Below are 15699 nucleotides of genomic sequence, written 5' to 3'. Positions count from 1 at the left end.
CTTCTGCATCCTATAGCCTGTATCCACCTCCTTCCCAAAGCTTTCAATACACCCTTTCCCCAACTGTGGTGTCTGGCAGACAGTCCACCTGAATCAACCTGCTAGGACCTGTCCAGCGTTTAGCCCAAGGCAGGCCCAGCACAGAGGTCTATTGTTCATTCTCTACTGGAGAAGGTCCTAAAGTCTGTTATTCTCAGAGGCCATGCTAGTGATGTCCATAATCAGACCAGTTTGGGAAATTCTGATTCAATGCAAACACATCCATTTGGAGTCATGGAAAAAAAGGAGTTAGTATGAGAACATAGGAAGCTGGGAAGAGTTCACTGATGCTCTTCAACCACTGCCCCCTACATGACAGGGCAGGAGAGGCACAGGAGAGGGAGTGCAAACTTAACCGTTCAATGAGTGATGGACAAGGATAAAAGTGTTTACCCAAAAGGACCATACAGTCTAGGTGCATCAATGCCTAAACAAACCAGAAGGGGCTGAAGGAAAAGCTGGTGCCTTGAAAACAATGGAGCTGCCCTCCGTGGAAGAAAATGGCTGGAAACTGGTCCTGTCTATGTGCTACTTGGTGCTTGCCTGTAAGTACTAAATAGGAAAAGGAGTCCATCAAGCTGTGTAATGTCACCCTGCTTATTTAACTTATATGCAGAGTACATCATGAGAAATGCTGGGCTGGAGGAAGCTGGAATCAAGATTTCCGGGGAGAAATATCAATAACATCAGATATGCAGATGACGCCACCCTTATGGCAGAAAGTGAAGAGGAACTAAAAAGCCTCTTGATGAAAGTGAAAGAGGAGAGTGAAAAAGTTGGCTTAAAACTCAACATTCAGAAAACGAAGATCATGGCATCTGGTCCCATCACTTCATGGAAAATAGATGGGGAAACAATGGAAACAGTGGCTGACTTTATTTTTTTGGGCTCCAAAATCACTGCAGATGGTGATTGCAGCCATGAAATTAAAAGACGCTTACTCCTTAGAAGGAAAGTTATGACCAACCTAGACAGCATATTAAAAAGCATAGACATTACTTTGTCAATAAAGGTCCATCTAGTCAAGGCTATGGTTTCTCCAGTGGTCATGTATGGATGTGAGAGCTGGACTATAAAGAAAGCTGAGCACCAAAGAATTGAGAGTCCCTTGGACTGCAAGGAGATCTAACCAGTCCATTCTGAAGGAGATCAGTCCTGGGTGTTCATTAGAAGGACTGATGTTGAAGCTGAAACTCCAATACTTTGGCCACCTGATGCAAAGAGCTGACTCATTTGGAAAGACCCTGATGCTGGGAAAGATTGAAGGCAGAAGGATAAGGGGATGACAAAGGATGAGATGGCTGGATGGCATCACTGACTCAATGGACATGAGTTTGGATGAACTCTGGGAGCTGGTGATGGACAGGGAGGCCTGGTGTGCCACGGTTCATGGGGTCACAAAGAGTCGGACATGACTGAGCGACTGAAGTGAACTGAACATTGAAAACTGTTCAGATGGCAGTTCTTATTCTATTACATAAGAGTTTCTCATCACTAGCATCTAAGCTTATTGAAGAATTAATGTTAATCCATTTGCAGCACACCTGACAAGTCACATAAAGAACAAAGTGCGTGAGTCACTGACTGTTCTGAGTCATGAAAGCCTTTTCACACACATATTAGCCTGTTTGGAAAGCTTTCTGCACTTCAGGCCCCGAGTTCATAGCTGAAGCGCCGGTGAGTCGTCTATAAGTGAGTCGTATGAACATATCCACGTGGTAAACAGTTACGTAAAACGGCCTCTCCTGAAGCCAGTTCCTCATATCTTCATGTGTGCACCACCTCTTGTCTTCTGAGTGCACAGCTGAACTGATGGCCAATGGAGACAAGGGCTCATTATGAGTAATAGTGAGTTACTAAGTATGCCATGTGTCCCACACACCAGGGAAAGTGCCACTCATCCTTCCAGCTGCATGAACCCATCTTCTGCTTTTTCACAGCACTTATTTCCCCTGATCTTGGGAAAGTCATCTTCCAGTCCTCCTGGGTCTCACTTGGCTCAAGTGTAAAGTGAGGGTTAAATGGAGTAATTTCCAAACACCATTCATCTCTTAAACACAGGAGGCTGAGTCAATAGGCAATGCATGGCAGTCTCTCTGAAGGTTCTGTCATATCCACTGCCTGGAGTCATTGGCCAGGAGCAGCCTAGGAGGGCAAGTAAGAAGACAACAGCAAAGATCCTATGTCAACCTGCCCCAGGGGAAGCCTCCCTCCCAAGCACAAAACTCAGAGCCAACTCCTTTCCTTTGTCTTCTGAACTGAGACTCCAAGGTAGCTTCCCTGCACCCACTACCATGAAAAGATACAGACACAGCATCCTTGGTGAAGTTCATGATATGCAGGATTGTGAGCGATTCCTGGCCCATCTTCTGCCATGGTGCTCCCCTCCTTTCCTCACAAAGCAAACTTGAAAAGCTACTAGGGAAAAGCTTACTGGCATGTAAAAGACATTTATTAAATACTTGCTGAATCTGTGAATTAATCAAGGTCCAATGAATTAATTGTGGGTAGGTAGGTAGGTGAAAAGCTATGACCAACCTAGACAGCATATTGAAAAGCAGAGACATTACTTTGCCAACAAAGGTCCGTCTAGTCAAGGCTATGGTTTTTCCAGTGGTCATGTATGGATGTGAGAGTTGGAGTATAAAGAAAGCTGACCACCAAAGAATTGATGCTTTTGAACTGTGGTATTGGAGAAGACTCTTGAGAGTCCCTTGAACTGCAAGGAGATCCAACCAGTCCATTCTAAAGGAGATCAGTCCTGGGTGTTCATTGGAAGGACTGATGCTAAAGCTGAAACTCCAATACTTTGGCTACCTCACGCAAAGAGTTGACTCATTGGGAAAGACTCTGATGCTGGGAGGGATTGGGGGCAAGAGGAGAAGGGGATGACAGAGGATGAGATGGCTGGATGGCCTCACCAACTCGATGGACATGAGTTTGAGTGAACTCCGGGAGTTGGTGATGAACAGGGAGGCCTGGCGTGCTACAATTCATGGAGTCAGAAAGAGCTGGACATGACTGAGTGACTGAACTGAACTGAACTGAACTGAACTGAGGTAGGTGGAGGGAGGAAGAGATAGATGGATGGTGATTATGAACAGAAGCTCTGGCTCCGTGTCTTAAAAACTGTGGGACTTTTGGAAAGCTATTTAAACTCTCTTGGACCTAGTTTCTGCACCTTTAAATGAAAGGTACCAAAGTTCCCACTTCGTTGAACTGTTGTCAGGGTTAGAGATAATTTGCACAAACTGATCAGCACTTTGGCCAGCTTTTTTTAAATTGGAAAATTGAGTACACATTATCTTATTGCAAAGAAACTTTGGACCACCCTAAATCAAGAAAAAAAAAAAAAAGACATACTTTATAATTAGTAGCACTTTGTTGCCTCCGCACCCCTAGACTAATCATAAGACACTGCGGGTCAGGAGAGAGTGTCTAGAAGACCACGTGCACAACACACAAGGGGTTCTTGGAGAACACTTGTAACACAGATGGATGGACTGAACTGAATGAGTGAGAGAATGAATGGGCAGATGTGAAAATGAAAAGGAATGAGAGATTGTCTAGTTCAGTAGTCCTCAACCAAGGATGAGTTTTGTCCTCTGGGGATATTTGACAATATCTGGAGACATTTTTGTTTGTCACAACTAGAAGATGTCACTAGCATCTAGGGGGTAGAAGTCAGAGATGCTGGCAAACACTCTACAACACATAGGACATCCCCACAACAAAGAACAGTCCAGACCAAACTATGAATAGTGCGGAGTTCGAGAAACCCCTGTCAGCGTCATTGGTCTCCAAACTCTGCTCCTCCATAGAACGTCACTGCCTGTATCTTTGTCTGTGTGTGTATGTGTGTGTGTGTGTGTATTCTGAGTAGTCTGCCTAAAAGTCAGTTTGATCTAAGGACCATTTTGATGTTTATTATACCCTTTATGTCCTGAAGGGATGTACACCCACCTCTCTGCAAGAAAGATCATGCTATAATGAGTTAAATGGAAATTTCCCATGGAAGTCACATTTCTGAAAGACTGCTGGAGACACTTGGCTCCAACATAAGGAAACCACAATATCAGAATTTCAAATTCTGAAGGGGCCTTTTGACTTGGGAAAATAGGAAATCACCTTATTAAAAGATAATTTGGCCATGGAGTATTTTCCACATGGACTAGTTTAATAATAAAAGGATTTCAATTTTGTGGACATCCCCTTGAGCAATTTGGAGATTTTCAAATAAGCCAACAGAAAGATGACAACAACTGGTGGTCTCTTGGTCTGGGACTGCGTCTGTGGGTGAAGTTTTAATCTGTGGATTAGAAAACTGTAATAACTAGCATGGACTTTCATCCAAGCAAAGCCTACATTACAAAATCATGGAGCTACTGATCCAATCCAGAAGCTGACGTCGGTGAGGCTTTAACTGAATTTCACTTCTGCTGAAGCCCCCGAAGCCGGGTCATCCTCCCCCACCAACACGCGACCTCTGCTTCCTTCCTGTCCTGGCACAAAACACCGTTATCCCCCCACCCTAGAAGTCTTTTGGTCTCTGTCCACCTCTCCATCTTCAATCTACCCACTCTCCTTCTGGCACTTTTTTTTTAAAGACCTTGTTTTTTTTTTTTTTAATGTATTGCTTTAAAAATTTTATATATAATAAATTGCACAGATATTAAGCGTATAGTCTAATGACCTCTGAAAATTATATACCCTTTTGTTGTTGTTGTTCATTCACTAAGTTGTGCCTGACTCTTGTGGACCCTTGGACCGCAGCATGCCAGGCTCCCCTGTCCTTCACTGTCTCCCGGAGTTTCTTCGCACTCATGTCCATTGAGCCAGTGATGCCATCCAACACTCTCCTCTTTCGCTACCCTCTGTCAGTCTTTTTGTTTGTTTGTTTTACTGTCCCTCAAATCAAGATGTAGACTATTTCCATATCTCAGACACATCATTCTGGTCCCTTCCCTATCCATGTCCCATCCCCTATTCCCAGAGGCAACTGCTCTTCAGATTTCTAGCACCATAAATGGGTTTTGCCTGATCTGGAGTCTCACATAAACAGAATCACACGCTGTGTCCTCGGATGTGTCTGGCTTTTTTGGCTCAACATTTATGCCTACAAGATTCTGACGTTTCCTATTTATTATTTTCCTTTTTACTTATGCAAGATTCTGCATGTTTCCTTTTTATTCTTTGGAGCCATCCTATTGCATTGAGGACTATGATGAATAAAGTTGATATAAACATTCTTGTAGAAAACATTTCTTAGCACATGTTTTTGTTGCTCTTGGATACTTTACCTGGGAGTCAAATTGTTGGGTCTTAGAGAAATCCATGCTTATCCTGATCTTGTGCATTGATGCTCTGGCCTGACTTTTTTAGCTCTTCAGAAGCGCCTACTCTCATTTTTTTTTTTTTTTTCACACACCTTCACTTCACCTGGGTAATTCTTAACCACACTTCCAACCCTGATTTAGATGTTAAATACCAAGATGTCTTCCCTGACTTCTACAGAAAAGTATCAGGTTCTCCCTGCTAGGAGCTCTGATAAATCCTGGTATTGGAACCTGATGCAAAGATGTATTTCAAATCTCTGTCTTCCTTCTAGCCTTTAAGATCCATGGGGTCAGGCATATATATGGAGAAAACTCTAATTCAAAAAGATACGTTCACTCCAGTGTTTATTGCAGCACTACCCACAATAGCCAAAACATAGAAGCCACCTAAATGTCCATCATCAGATGAACAGATAAAAAAGATGTATATTTACACAATGGCGTATTACTCAGCCATCAAAGAATGAAATAATGCCATTTGCAGCAACATGGATGACCCAGAGTTCATCATACCAAATGAAGTAAGTCAGATGGAGAAAGACAAATCAAGTGATATCACTTATATATGGAAATCTTAAAAAAGAAATGATACAAATGAACTTATATGCAAGACAGAAATAGACCCACAGACAAAGAAAAAGATTTATGGTTACCAAAGGGGAAAGAGGTAGGCAGAGAGAGTCTGGGATTAGCAGATATATACTGCTATACATAAAATGGATAATCAAGGGCCTGCTACATAGCACAGGGCACTATACTCAGTATTTCATAGTAATCTACAAAATAATTCTGTGGGATGAGTATTATGTCTCTGTGGTCCACAGCTAATAATTATATCTGACTCACTCACCAGCCTCACGTATGCTCACACATAAAATCCTCTCTTTTTGGATTTCCTTCCCTTTTCGGTCACCACAGAGCACTGAGTTCCCTGTGCTATAGAGTAGGTTCTCATCAGTTATCTGTTTTATATCTAGTATCAATAGTGTATATACATCAATCTACCTCTGAGATAGATGGGGAGGTGGAGAGTCTTGAAGATGGATTAATCCAGTCCAGTGATTTTCAGACTGTCTTCTACGGGATTCTTATGTGTTCTCCTATGATCTTGGAGAACACTGGGGTGGCGGGTAGTGAGTACATGGGGCTAAAGGGACTAGGGACCAGAGGACCTCAGCCAAGTTGAATCAGATCATCTTGCTTATTTTCATCTGATTTATATATCACACTTCCATGTAACATTTCACTGCAAGACAAGAATACCTTTTTAAAAAACAACTTTTAAAATCACCGATCTAGTCTTGTGTTCTCAAACATATCCCCAGGGGTCGGGAAAATAATGTAACTAAGTCAACTCAGCAGGTGGTTTTGCATAACAAACACAGACAAATAGCCTTAAACAGCAACACAAGGAATTATGCTCACATTTTCCTTGAAGTACACAGCCCACTCAATACAATGCTCATTCACCTATTTTGAAGGCATGGCTACATAAAAATGAAACAAAAGAAAATAAAACAAAAAACAAGCAAACATAACTGGGCAAATAAGACTGTAAGTGATACAACTTACATTCTTTTTTAGCACCAGGGGGATGACACAGAGTGCTGGGCATTGTGTGCAGCTATCTTAAAGGGGAAGCTTCATTTTAGTTTCAGCCACTTGCTGTCATGTGGTAGTATGTGTATGGGTGTGTGCATGTGAGAGAGACAGAGACAGGCTTTCCTTACTTTTAGTTTTTTATTTTGAGATTTTTATTGGAATATGGTTGGTTTACAATGTTGTGTTAGTTTCTGCTATACAGCAAAATGAATCAGCTTTATGTAAACATACATCTCCTCTTTTTCGGATTTCCTTCCCATTTAGGTCACCACAGGGCAATGAGTGGAGTTCTCTGTGCTACAGAGTAGGTTCTCATTCAGTTCAGTTCAGACGCTCAGTCATGACCGGCTCCTTGCAACCCCATGGACTGCAGCATGCCAGGCTTCCCTGTCCACCACCAACCCTTGGAATTTACTCAGACTTATGTCCCTTGAGTTGGTGATGCCATCCAACCATCTCATCCTCTGTCATCCCCTTCTCCTCCTGCCTTCAATCTTTCCCAGCATCAGGGTCTTTTCCAATGAGTCAGTTCTTTATATATGGTGGCCCAAGTATTGGAGTTTCAGCTTCAGCTTCAGTCCTTCCAATGAATATTCAGGACTGCTTTCCTTTAGGATTGATTGGCTGAACCTCCTTACGGTCCAAGGGACTCTCAAGAGTCTTCTCCAACACCACAGTTCAAAAGCATCAATTCTTCAGCACTCAGCTTTCTTTATGAGTTTCAAGAGAGCAAACGCAGGTGCTCGGGGCTGCTAGAAGTCTAGGTTCAGACCTGGCACATCATGGCTTCTGCCACGATCTCTTGGCCAAAGCAAGCCAGCAGGTCAGCCTGGATTTAAGGGCCAGGGGAGGGAGAAGGCAATGGCAACCCACTCCAGTGTTCTTGCCTGGAGAGTCCCGGGGACGGCAGAGCCTGGTGGGCTGCCGGAAGCGACTTAGCAGCAGCAGCTTTCTTTATACTCCATCTTTCACATCCACACATGACTGCTGGAAAAAACATGGCTTTGACTAGATGGACCTTTGTCGGCAAAAGTAATGTCTCTGCTTTTTAATATGCTGTCTAGGTTGGTCATAGCTTTTCTTCCAAAGAGCAAGTATCTTTTAATTTCATGGCTGCAGTCACCATCTTCAGTGATTTTGAAGACAAAAAAAAATAAAGTCAGCCACTGTTTCCATTGTTTCCCCATCTATTTGCCAGGAGGGGACCAGATGCCATGATCTTCGTTTTCTGAATGTTGAGCTTTAAGCCAACTTTTTCATTCTCCTCTTTCACTTTCATCAAGAGGCTTTTTAGTTCCTCTTCACTTTCTGCCATAAGGGTGGTGTCATCTGCATATCTGAGGTTATTGATATTTCTCCCAGCAATCTTGATTCCAGCTTGTACTTCCTCCAGCCCAGCATTTCTCATGATGTGTTCTGCATGTAAGTTAAACAAGCAGGGTGATAATATACAGCCTTGATGTACTCCTTTTCCTATTTGGAACCAGTCTGTTGCTCCATGTCCAGTTCTAACTGTTGCTTCCTGACCTGCATACAGGTTTCTCAAGAGGCAGGTCAGGTGGTCTGGTATTCCCTTCTCCTTCAGAATTTCCCACAGTTTATTGTGATCCACAGAGTCATAGGCTTTGGCATAGTCAATAAAGCAGAAATAGATGTTTTTCTGGAACTCTCTTGCTTTTTTGATGATCCAGCAGATTTTGGCAATTTGATCTCTGGTTCCTCTGCCTTTTCTAAAGCCAGCTTGAACATCTGGAAGTTTACAGTTCATTTATTGCTGAAGCCTGGCTTGGAGAATTTTGAGCATTACTTTACTAGAGGGTGAGATGAGTGCAATTGTGCGGTAGTTTGAGCATTCTTTGGCATTGCCTTTCTTTGGGACTGGAATGAAAACTGACCTTTTCCAGTCCTGTGGCTGCTGCTGAGTTTTCCAAACTTGAACATTCTTTTGTATTGCCTTTCTTATTAGTTATCTATTTTATACATAGTATCAATAGTGCATACATATCAATCCCAATCTCCCAATTCATCCCCTCTCCCCTTTCCCCCTTGGTGTTTATGTTTATTCTTTAGGTCTGGGTCTAGTTTTGCATTGTAAATGTTAAGGTCATCTATACCAATTTTTTCAGATTTTGGTTTACACACACAGTATAGCACAACCTCGGACCTCCCTGGTGGCTCTAACGATAAAGAGTCTGCCTGTAATGCAGGAGAGCTGGGTTTGACCATGAGTTGGGAAGATCCCCTAGAAAAAGGAATGGTTACCCAATTTAGTACTCTTGCCTGCAGAATTCCGTGGACAGAGGAGCCTGGCAGGCTACATACAGTCCATGGGGTCACAAAGAGTTGAAAATACTGAGTGACTAACTCTTTCACTGTCACAGGACAAAGAAAAACACATCTGTGGATCAAATCATACGTATGAAAGTCAAGACATAGCCTCTGACACTGCTCCAACTACTCAATATTAAAAATGACAAAGCATCATCCCAGAGAGGTGACATGACTCACCCAGTTCCATCAGCTTGTTACAGCAAGAGTTAAGAGAAGAATCCAGGCTTGTAAACTCCCAGCCTAATGCTTCCTCAGTTTCCCACTCAGTCATCCCTCCTTTATCTATATGTAGACATAGAGGACATTTCTGGCAGCCTCCTAGTACTATTCTCACCTTTCCTCATTGTAAAGGCACTGTGATTTAGGGTCTTCTCCCACCCCACCACTCACTGTATATTCCCTGTGTTCGAAGAGGTGAGGAGCTCTTTCCCCAGTTCCAAGACAATGCCACGCCCTTCAACAGTGATAGGTTCAGAAACTGGGACCTTCACCAATGACTGTATGCCACACAAAGTTATTTAGCAGCAGAGAAGCCTGCTGAACACACTTCAGCCCGGTGGTCAAGTTCATGTCGGGGTGATGAGCCATATTGGTAGTTTGTAGACATCACATGATGTGATGATAATGGCACTCTATCTCAGCGGACTTCCTCTCCAGAACCTACAACCCCCGTCTGATCTTGAAAAAACAATCAATAGAAAAATTGCTGTAGAGGATCAGTCTATGAAGTATTTGGCCAGCACCCTTCAAAACTGTCAAAGTCATCAGAAACAAGGGAAGTCTGAGGAAGCGTCGTAGCTAAACGTTGCCGTAGGAGACGCGATGACCAAATGCAATGCAGAGATCCTGGGACAGAAAAAACACATTAAGTAAAAAAAATGAAATTTGAATCAAGTATGGGCTTTAATAATGATACATCAGCAATGGTTTATGAGTTGTTACAAATGTGTTGTACTAATGTAGGATGTTAATAAAAAGGAAAACTATGGTATGTTATGTCTGCATGCTCAGTTGTGTCTGACTCTTTGAAACTCCATGAACTATAGCCCACCAGGCTCCTCTATCCATGGGATTATCTCAGTCAAGAATACTGGAGCGGGTTGCCATTTCCTCCTCCAGAGGATCTTCCTGACCCAGGGATTGAACCTGTGTCTCCTGAAGCTCCTGCATTGGCTGGTGAATTCTTTACCACTGAGTCACCTGTGTGGTGTAAATACAACCCCTTGTAATACCTTCACAACTTTCCCATAAATCAAAACCTATTCTAAAATAAAAATCTCATTAAAACATACACAGCCACTCTTGGCTGTAGAACAGGCTGTACAAAAACAAGCTTTGGGCATGTTTGGACTGTGGGCCATAGCATACTAACCCCTGCTCTAAATTAGCTACTTTCATTCCTATTTGGTAGCTGAAGACACTGAGCTTGAAGAGTAATTCAAATCTTATCAGAGGTCATTGAACCCTGTTATGAACAATTTCAAAGTCTGTGCCCTTTCTATCTGCAGCATTATAAGATTCTTCTTTCCCAGCTCAAAGCCATTCATGCCTCTTCACGGACTCTAGGAAAATTCTAGACTCCACAGGCTGATCATTCAGGTTGTCCACACCAGGCTCTCACAAGCCCTCTAAGCCCCTCTCCTCTTCCTTCCCACAGCCCCTGACTCAGATCTCTAAAAGAATGACTAGTAAAATAATTCTTGCTCTGTGACTCATTGGGTGATTAACACAAATACAGCACAATTTCAAACGGAGTTTACATTGCTTTAGACTGCAAAGATTAAGAGTACCCAATTTTAAATGACTTAAAACAATAAACACACTTATCTAGATCAGCACTGTCCACTAGAACTTTCTGTGATGATGAACTTGTTCACGATGGGGCTGGCCTACATGGCAACCACTCAGTACATATGGCTCCTGAGCCCTTGCAATGTGGCTAGTGCAATGGAGAAGCTCAAATTTTAAAATTTTATTTGTGTGCTAAGTCACTTCATTCATGTCCAACTCTTTGCGATCCCATGAACTGTAGCCTGCCAGGCTCCTCTGTCCATGTGATTCTCCAGGCAAGAACACTGGAGTGGGTTCCTATGCCCTTCTCCAGGGAATCTTCCCAACCCAGGGATCTAACCCGCATCTCTTTCCTTTCCTGCATTGGCAAGCAGGCTCTTTACCACTAGCGCTAACCAGAAGTTTAAATGCAGTTAACCATGTATTATGACCAACCTTATAGCATATTGAAAAGCAGAGACATTACTTTGCCAACAAAGGTCCATCTAGTCAAGGCTATGGTTTTTCCAGTGGTCATGTATGGATGTGAGAGTTGGACTGTGAAGAAAGCTGAGCGCCGAAGAACTGATGCTTTTGAACTGTGGTGTTGGAGAAGACTCTTGAGAGTCCCTTGGACTGCAAGGAGATCAAACCAGTCCATTCTGAAGGAGATCAACCCTGGGATTTCTTTGGAAGGAATGATGCTAAAGCTGAAACTCCAGTACTTTGGCCACCTCATGTGAAGAGTTGACTCATTGGAAAAGACTCTGATGCTGGGAGGGATTGGAGGCAGGAGGAGAAGGGGATGACAGAGGATGAGATGGCTGGATGGCATCACTGACTCAATGGACTTGAGTCTGAGTGAACTCCAGGAGTTGGTGATGGACAGGGAGGCCTGGCGTGCTGCGATTCATGGGGTCACAAAGAGTCGGACACGACTGAGTGACTGACTGAACTAAACTGAACTGAACCATATACAGCTAGTGATGCTGACAGAGCACCTCAGAACTCAGGGGATCTAGTATCAAAAATACAAGAACTGCAAATGCTGGCAAGGAAACTCTTGTACACTGTTGGTGGGACTGTGAACTGATACAACTACTATGAAAAACAGCATCAAGCTTCCTTAAGAAATTGAAAGCAGAACTACTATATGATCCAGCAATCCCACAGGAAACAGAAAGACCGAAAGGAAACATAAACCCAAAGGAAACAAAGAAAACAAAATCATTATCTTGAAAAGATTATCTGCTCTCATGTTCATTGCGCCATAATTCACAACAGCCAAGTCGTGGAAACAACCTAAGTGTCTATCAGTGGGTAAATGGATAAAGAAGATGTTTCCTTCCTTAAAAAGGAAGGAAATCCGGTCATTTGCAACAACAGGGATGCACCTGGAAGGCATTAACCTAAGTGAAACAAGCCAGACAGAGGAAAGCAAATGCCTCATGTCATTTATATGTGTGACTCAAAAAAATTCACACTCACAGAAAATTGAGTTTTCTAAGAGAGTAGAAAATGGGTTGCCATGGACTGGGGGAGGTAGGTTGGGAGGTGGGGTATGGGAATGGAGAGAGATTGGTAAAAGGCTGAACAAAGTTTCAGCCATTAGCTGAATAAGGTCTGAGTATCTAAAGTAAAACATGGTGACTATGGTGGTGGCTCAGACGGTAAAGAATCTGCCTGCAATGCAGGAGACTCAGGTTTGATCCCTGAGTCAGGAAGATCCTCTAAAGAAGGAAATGGCTCCCCACTTTAGTATTCATGCCTGGAGAATCCTCATGGACAGAGGAGCCCGGCAGACTACAGTCCGTGAGGTCGCAAAGAGTAGGACACGAATGAGCAACTAACACTTTCATTTTCACTTCACATGGTTGATAACACCATACTGTAAAACTGAAATTTGCTAAAAGTAGGATTTAAACGTTCTCTCTCTCTCACACACACACACAAAAGATACAGAGGTGCTAACTAACTCTACGGGGGAAATCCTTTCACAATGTATATGTATATCAGATCATCATGCTGTACACGAAATATCTTGCAATTGTATTTGTCAATCACACTTCAATAAAGCTCAGAAAAAATAAATAAAGCCCTATTTTAAACCCTACCCCCAAAAGCTCCATTTCATCACTAAGCACCAGCTCTCTATCTTCTGCCATCCTCAGAATTGCACAGCACCCTCTCATGGATGAGGGGAGTCTGCAGTCACTACAAGCCTTTGGTCTTGACAGAAAAGCGCCCAAAAGCGGGAAGTAATGGGCAGCAAGAAGTCTGTGCTCCATCTTTTCTCTTATCAGGGAGGAAATTCATTTTAGGAAGTCCAGTGAGATTTCCTCGAAGGTCCCAGCGACCAACACTTAGCCACACACTCAGCCCAAAAGCAGAGGCAACCGGAGTACTGGATTCCTGGCATCTCCACCCGGGAGACTGAGAGAGGAGTAGAGAAATGGCAGCTGCGGAGGCATCAATGGCGTCTCCCAGGGCTGTTGTCAGTGGTTCTTATAGTTACTTCATGTGCATCTTAATGACCACAAAGGAGGCTGAGCACTGAAGAATTGAAGCTTTTGAATTGTGGTGCTGCAGAAAACTCTTGGGAGCCCCTTGGACTGCAAGGAGATCAAACCGGTCAATCCTAAAGGAAATCACATTAGAAGGACTGATGCTGAAGCTGAAGATCCAATACTTTGGCCACGCATTGCCGACTCTTTGGAAAAGACCTGATGCTGGGAAAGATTGAGGGCAGGAGGAGAAGGGCGTGACAGAGGAAGAGATGGCTGGGTGGCATCACTGAATAATGGACATGAGTTTGAGCAGATTCCAGGAGACAGTGAAGGACAGGGAAGCCTGGCATGCTGCAGTCCACCGGTTCACAAAGAATCAGATACAACTTAGCAGCTGAACAACAACAAATGTACATGTTTCTAACAGCTTTTCTGTTTGCCCCAAGAAGTAACCTGCAAAATCCTTTAACTGTAAAACTATGCCTTCAACTTATTTATACCTGAAAAGGTTTTCAAGTGTTGTTTTACACTCCACCTACAACATTGTTTGGAAATAAAATCAATTCAGGCTCCTAGCCATCCTTCAGTTCCTGGAGACAATCACAGTGTTCAAATAATTATAGTCCCATGAAATGAAGAAGCAGAAGCCATTAGAGTAGGGGTAGGGTTGGTGATCCCAGGCCAACTGGACAAGTAGAGACCTTGGTACAGATGTCAAAGAAATCCGCTTTTGGAAATTAAATTTAAACTGCTTGTAAATGATTCATCTGTGTATGCCATGCCCTTGCAATTCTGAAAAAAACACTAAATGATCTGGAGATAGAGCTGGACCATTTATAGGCAGTGATGCTCTGCTGCGCTCAGTTGTGTCCGACCCTTTGTGACCCCATGTGGCCCACCAAGCTTGTCTGCCCATGGGATTTTCCAAGCAAGACCCGTGTCTCTTGCGTCTCCTGTACTGGCAGGCAGATTCTGTACCATTAAGCCACCTGGGAATCCCTAGTGGGTGAGAATCCCTGTTCTTAGAAACAGTTATCCTGTCTTGTGAGAACCCACACATGAGAACAGGGCTAATTCCAGCTCCTCTACGTTGTGAGACTATCACCGGTTCAACAAGTCCTGCTTACTAAATGCTTCTTTCTTCACAAATACAGCAAAGTAAAAAGTTAAACAAGATGGCAGAGTGTTTGATACACTGAGAAGAAGGGCACCTATCTTTCTCATAACTCTTCCACCATCCACAATTCATAAGCTGCAGATCACAGACATTAACCTTATTAACCTCCTTTGCGATAAGATCTGTGCCTAAAATAAGAACAAAAGAGACAACAGTAATCACTAAAGTGCTAAATGCTTAATGTGTACTGGAAGTGGGCTAGGTGATTTACATATATTCTGGTGTTTAATTCTCACAGGGACCCTTACTGCCCTGGAGAAGGACATGGCAATCCATTCCAGTATTCTTGCCTAGGAAATCCCTTGGACAGAGGCATCTGGCAGGCTACAGTCTATGGGATTGGAAAGAGTTGGATACTACTTAGCAACTAAACAACAATGACAAATACTCCAATAAAGAAAGAAATTGCTTCATCACTAACTCACCACTAATAAAATACAAAGTTTTCGAAAAACAAGAGTTCATCTTTCCCCAACTCCAAAACAAAAACAAAAACAAAATAAAACCCCTCCAGAAAAACAGGATAGGCTCAGAGTCGTGTGTTCAAAGTTGTTAGCAAGGAAACAGGTAAAGCACGATTGCAATCCACTCTGCTACAAATAAACTGCCTAATAGCAGTGTTGACCTTTCCTTCACCAGGCCCTTCCAAGTGTGATTCTGTGCTTGCTTATTACATGAAAGTATGATTCAAAACAAGCTGGAAACTCAGGAGCCAGAATCCTTCTGGGCAGCCCTTGTTGCTCACCATCTGTCTGACACAGAACAAGTGCTCAGTGACAGGTATTATTATTGAGTCTTCAAATGAATAAGCGCAGGCCTTTAAATGGGTTTGGGGTTGGCCGCAGACCCTCAGAAGGCAGTCACGTCAGCTTACAACCTAAACAAATGGCTCTGTTAAATTGCTTTAAAAAGACAAATTATCACTGATAAAAGACCA

Source organism: Capra hircus, chromosome 2 (genome assembly GCF_001704415.2).
Source record: "Capra hircus breed San Clemente chromosome 2, ASM170441v1, whole genome shotgun sequence".
Taxonomy (NCBI): Eukaryota; Metazoa; Chordata; class Mammalia; order Artiodactyla; family Bovidae; genus Capra; species Capra hircus.
Note: the sequence above shows the minus strand (reverse complement) of the source record.